Consider the following 6,569-nt stretch of genomic DNA (forward strand, 5'->3'; position numbering starts at 1 on the left):
TATGCTGGCTTCAGGTCTGACACAACACAGTCCCAGTGGTGGTAGGTACAGGGGTGCTCACATCACCACATACCCAGCTATAGGCAGCTCAGCACAGAGAGTGACTCCATTTGTTTGGGAGAAAGTAAGGGAAAAGAACAAGATTGTCCACCTAGTAATCCAGAGAATTCTTCCAGATCTTATCTAAGACCACCAAGGCAGTACCTCTATGAGTCTCAAAAAAAACCACAGTGACATTGGGTTTGGGGCCTAGGCGCCCCTGAATACCTAGGAAGCCTTCTCAAGAAAGACAGGCATAAACAATCCCAGACTGTGAAGACTACAATAAATACCTACTTCTTCAAAGTGCAGACACCAAAAAACATCTACAAGCATCAGGAGAATGCAGGAAAACATGACCTAACCAAATTAACGAAATAAGGCACCAGAGACCAATTCTGTAGAAACAGAATTGGAATCTTTTATACAAAGAATTCAAAATAGCTTATTTGAAGAAACTTAAAGAAATTCAACATAACACAGAGAAGGAATTCAGAATTCTATCAGATAAATTTAACAAAGATATTGAAATAATTCAAAACAATCATGCAGAAATTCTAGAGCTAAAAAATGCAATTGACACACTAAAGAATGCATCAGAGTCACATAATAGCAAAATGTATTAAGTAGAAGAAATAACTAGTGATCTTGAAGACAGGCCATTTGAAAATACATACTCAGAGGAGACAAAAGAAAAAAGAATAAAAAACACTGAAGCACATCTATGAGATCTAGAAATAGTCTCAAAATGGTAAATCTAAGAGTTATTGTTCTTAAAGAGGAAGTCGAGAAAAAGATGGGGTATAAAGTTTATTCAAAGGGATAACAGAGAACTTCCCAAACCTAGAAAAAGATACCAATATTTAAGTACATGAAGGTTACAGAACACCAAGAAGATTTAACCAAAAGAAGACTACCTCTTTGGTGGTGGAAGGAACATAGAGTTGGATCAGGCTGAATTTATTGATTTGGGCCCACTAAGTAGAGACTCTGCATTAAATGTTGCAGCTCTGGGAGTTACAAAAGGTTCTAATAGTTTATTTGCTCAGTTAACTGAAATGTGGATTAAAAGATGGCCCACTGTGAGTGAGCTGTAAATGCCTGATCTCTCTTCGTTTAGTGTAAAGGAAGGGATCCAAAGGCTTAGGGAGGTTGGGATAGTGGAGTGGATTAGTCACTTTAGACCTACTTTTTCCAGTTGCGAGGATCCAGAAGATATGCCCTCGACCAATGCTTTGCAAAACAGATTTATGAAGGCAGCACCTGCATCTTTGAAGAGTCCTGTAATTGTTCTTCTCTGTATGTCAGATCTAACAGTGGGAACCACAGTCACTCAACTGTAACATTTAAATACAATAAGAATAATTGGATCCCAAGGTGGCAGGGGCCAAGTGGTGGCACTCAACCATCAAATGCAAGGTAGGCATAACTACCATAATAAACAGCAAAGACAAAGTGGCAATCAGAATAGTCTGACTTTTGTAGAGCTCTGGTATGGCTAGTTACTCATGGTGTTCCTAAAAGTGAAATTGATAGGAAGCCTATTGCATTCCTACTTAATTTATACAAGCAGAAAACTTCTAGGTTGAATGGATGAAAGACTAATTTGAATTATAGAAACAAAGAATCACAGCCCCTCAATCAACTGCCAGACTTGAGCCAGTTTACAGACCCAAATAATGAAGGGGAGGCTGGGTACCCTTGTGCAAGGACCTAACTACATTACTCACAATTAATGCAGTGAATTTTTCCTCCCATGCTTCCCCAAGGAAACCTCCAGCCTTTTACCAGAGTAAGTGTGCACTGGGGAAAGGGAAATGATCAGACATTTTGGAGACTACTGGGCACTGGCTCTGAACTGATGTTGATTCCAGGGGACCCAAAACGTCATTGTGGTCCTCCAGTTAAAGTAGGGGCTTATGGAGGTCAGGTAATTAATGCAGTTTTAGCTCAGGTCAAACTTACACTGGGTCCAGTGGGTCCCCGGACTTATCCTGTGGTCATTTCCCCAGTGCCAGAATGCGTAATTGGCATACACATACTTAGCAGTTGGCAGAACCCCCACATGGGCTCTGACTGGTAGGGTGAGGGCTATTGTGGTGAGAAATGCCAAATGGAAGCCTTTAGAGCTGTCTCTACCTAGAAAAATAGTAACTGAAAAATAATATCGCATCCCTGGAGGGACTGGAGATTACTGCCATCATGAAGGCTTTGAAAGGTGCAGAGGTGGTGATTCCCACTAAATCCCCATTCAACTCTCCCTTTTGGCCTGTGCAGAAGACAGATGGATCTTGGAGAATGACAGTGAATTATCACAAGCTTAACCAAGTGGTGACTCCAATTGCAGCTGCTGTACCAGATGTGATTTCATTTCTTGAGCAAATTACCATAACTACAGGTATCTGTTATGCAGCCATTGACTTGACAAATGCCTTTTTCTTTATTTTGTCCATAAGGTGCATCAGAAGCAATTTGCCTTCAGTTGTTAAGGCCAGCAATATAACTCTATGGTCCTACCTCAGAGGTATATCAACTCTCTGACTTTGTGTTATAATCTTATTTGGACAGAGCTTGATGACTTTTTGCTTCCACAAAATACCACACTGGCCCATTACATTGATGACATTATGCCAATTGGAGCCCGTGAACCAGATACTTCTGGTTCAGCAAACACACTGGACTTACAGGTGAGATATTTGTGTGCCAGAGGATGGGAAATAAATCCAACTAAACTTCAGGGACCTTCTACCTCAGTAAAATTTCCAGGGGTCCAGTGGTGTGGGCCTGTTGTGATATTCCTTCTAAGGTGAAGAATAAGTTGCGGCATTTGGCCCTACAACCAAGAAAGAGGAACAATGCCTAGTGGGCCTATTTGGATTTTGAAGGCAACACATTTCTCATCTGGGTGTGTTACTCTGGCTCATTTATTAAGTGACCCAAAAGACTGCCAGTTTTGAGTGGGGTCCAGAACAGAAGATGGCTCTGCAACAGGTCCAGGCTACTGTGCAAGTTACTCTGCCACTTGGGCCATATGACCTGGCAGATCCAATGGTGCTTGAGGTGTCATTGGCAGATATGGATGCTGTTTGGAGCCTTTGGCAGGCCCCCATAGGTGAATCACAGTGGAGGCCTCAAGGATTTTGGAGCAAGGCCCTGTCATCTTCTGCTACTCTTTGTTTTGAGAGACAGCTCTTGGCCTGTTACTGGGCTTTGGTGGAAACTGAATGTTTGATTATGGTCATCAAGTCACCACACTACCTGAACTGCCTATCATGAACTGGGTACTTTCTGACCCATCTAGCCATAAAATGGGTCAGGAACAGCAGCATTCCATCATCAAATGGAAGTGGTATATATGTGATCAGGCTTGAGCAGGTCCTGAAGGCACAAGTAAGTTACATGAGGCAGTGGCTCAAAAGCCCATGGTCTCTACTGCTGCCACCCTGCCTTCTCTTCCCCAGTCTGCACTGAAGTCCTCATGGGGAGTTCCCTATGATCAGTTGACAGAGGAAGCGAAGACTAGGGCCTGGTTCACAGATGGTTCTGCACGATATGCAGGTACCACCCAAAAGTGGACAGCTGCAGCACGACAGCCCCATTCTAGGAGATCCCTGAAGGACAGTGGTGAAGGGAAATCTTCTCAGTGGGCAGAACGTAGAGCAGTGTACTTGGTTGTGATGCTTTATGGAAGAAGAATTGGCTAGATGTGCAATTATATACTGATTCATGGGCTGTAGCCAATGGTTTGGCTGGATGGTCAGAGACATGGAAAAAGCATGCTTGGAAAATTGATAACAAAGAAATTTGGGGAAGAGGTATGTGGATGGACCTCTCTGAGTGGTGAAAAGCTGTGAAGATATTTGTATTCCATGTGAGTACTTACCAATGGGCGACCTCAGCGGAGGAGGAATTTAATAATCAAGTTGATATGATGACCTGTTCTGTGGATACCACTCAGCCTCTTTCCCCAGTCACTCCATCATTGCCCAATGGGCACGTGAACAAAGTGACCGTGGTGGCAGGGATGGTGGTTATGCACGGGCTCAGCAACATGGACTTCCACTCACCAAGGGTGACCTGGCTACGGCCACTGGTGAGTGCCCAATTTGCCAGTAGCAGAGACCAACACTGAACCCTTGATATAGCACCATTCCTCAGTTTGATTAGCCAGCTACCTGGTGGCAGATTGATTATATTGGACTTCTTCCATCATGGAAAGGGCAGAGGTTTGTCCTCACTGGAATAGACACTTACTCCAGATATGGGTTTGCCTATCCTTTATGCAATGCTTCTGCCAAGACTACCATTCGTGGACTCACAGAATGCCTTATCCACCATCATGGTATTCCACACAGCATTGCCTCTGACCAAGGCACTCACTTTACTGCTAAAGAAGTGTGGTAGTGAGCTCACGCTCATAGAATCCACTGATCTTACCATGCTCCCCATCACCCTGAAGCAGCTGAATTGATAGAATGGTGGAATGGCCTTTCGAAGTCAAAATTACAATGCCAACTAGGTGACAATACTTTGCAGGGCTGGGGCAAAGTTCTCCAGAAGTACACTCTGAATCAGAGTCCAGCATGTGGTACTGTTTCTCTCATAGCCTTGATTCATGGGTCCAGGAATCAAGGAGTGGAAGTGACGCCACTCCCTATCACCCCTAGTGATCCACTAGCACAATTTTTGCTTCCTGTTCCCAAGACATTATGTTCTGCTAGACTAGAGGTCTTAGTTCCAGAGGGAGAAACACTGCCACCAGGAGATACAACAATCATTCCATTGAACTAAAAGTTAACATTGCCACCTGGACACTTTGGACTCCTCCTACCTTTAAGTCAACAGGCTAAGAAGGGAGTTACAGTGTTGGCTGGGGTGACTGACCAGACTATCAAGATGAAATCAGTCTAAGGTAACTTTCATTTCGCAACAAAGGTAAGAAAGAGTATGTATAGAATACAGGAGATCCATTAGGGCATCTCTTAGTATTACCATGCCCTGTGATTAAGGTCAATGGGAAACTACAACAGCCCAATACAGGCAGGACTACAAATGACCCAGACCCTTCAGGAATAAAGGTTTGGGCTATGCCACCAGGAAAAAAAAATCACACACACACACACACACACACACACACACACACTACCTGCTGGGGTGCTTGCTGAAGGTAAAGGGAATACAGAATGGGCAGTAGAAGAATGTAGTCATCAATACCAGCTATGACCACATGAACAGCTGCAGAAATGAGGACTGTAATTGTCATGAGTATTTCCTGCTTCTATTGTTAAACACATGTTTGTGCATGTATACACTTATACTAAGAAAATATCTTTATTATATTTCCTTTCTCCTTTATCATGTGACTTAAGATTGACTGACTTCACATCAGCATTTAAGTATTGTTAATTTTATGTAATAGTATTTGGGTTGTGGATTGGTGCATTTCCAGTTGTATGAAGGATAGTTGTATTGTGTTAGGCATAATTATGACCTTATTATTGTCTTTATTTGAAGATTATGTATGATGTCATGAGATGTGTATGGGTTCAAGTTGACAACGGGTAGACTTGTGAAGGTTAATACTGAGTGTAAACTTGATTGGATTGAAGCATACAAAGTATTGATCCTGGGTGAGTCTGTGAGGGTGCTGCCAAAGGAGATTAACATTTAAGTCAGTGGGCTAAGAAAGGCAGAACCACCCTTAATCTGGGTGGGCACAATCTAATCAGCTGCCAGTGCTGCTAGAATATAAGCAGACAGAAAAATGTGAAAAGAGAGACTGACCTAGCCTCCTGGCCTACATTCTCCCATGCTGGATGCTTCCTGCCCTCAAACACTGGACTCCAACTCCAAGTTCTTCAGTTTGGGAAATGAGACTGGCTCTCCTTGATTCTCAGCCTGTAGGTGGCCTATTGTGGGACCCTGTGATCATGTGAGTTAATACTTAATAAACTCCCATATATATATGGGCAGCTGGTCACGTGGTCATAGCTGGTATTGATGACTACATTCTTCTACTACCCATTCTGTATTCCCTTCACCTTCAGCAAGCACCCCAGCAGGTAGTGTTTTGTTTTTTGTTTTTGTTTTCTTTTTCCCCTGGTGGCATAACCCAAACCTGTGTTGGTTGTTGTAGTTTCCCATTGACCTTAATCACAGAGCATAGTAATACTAAGAGATGCCCTAATGGATCTCCTGTATTCTATGCATACTCTTCCTTACCTTTGTTGTGAAATGAAAGTTACCTTAGACTGATTTCATCTTGATAGTCTGGGTCAATCACCCCAGTCAACACTGTAACTCCCTTCTTAGCCTGTTGACTTAAAGGTAGGAGGAGTCCAAAGTGTCCAGGTGGCAATGCTAACTTCTAGTTTAATGGAATGATTGTTGTATCTCCTGGTGGCAGTGTTTCTCCCTCTGGAACTAAGACCTCTAGTCTAGCAGAACATAATGTCTTGGGAACAGGAAGCAATATAATATATAAATTTATATAATATATAAATATATATTATTTATATATTAAATATATA

Source organism: Rhinopithecus bieti, unplaced genomic scaffold, assembly GCF_001698545.2.
Source record: "Rhinopithecus bieti isolate Rb0 unplaced genomic scaffold, ASM169854v2 scaffold_17962, whole genome shotgun sequence".
Lineage (NCBI taxonomy): Eukaryota > Metazoa > Chordata > Mammalia > Primates > Cercopithecidae > Rhinopithecus > Rhinopithecus bieti.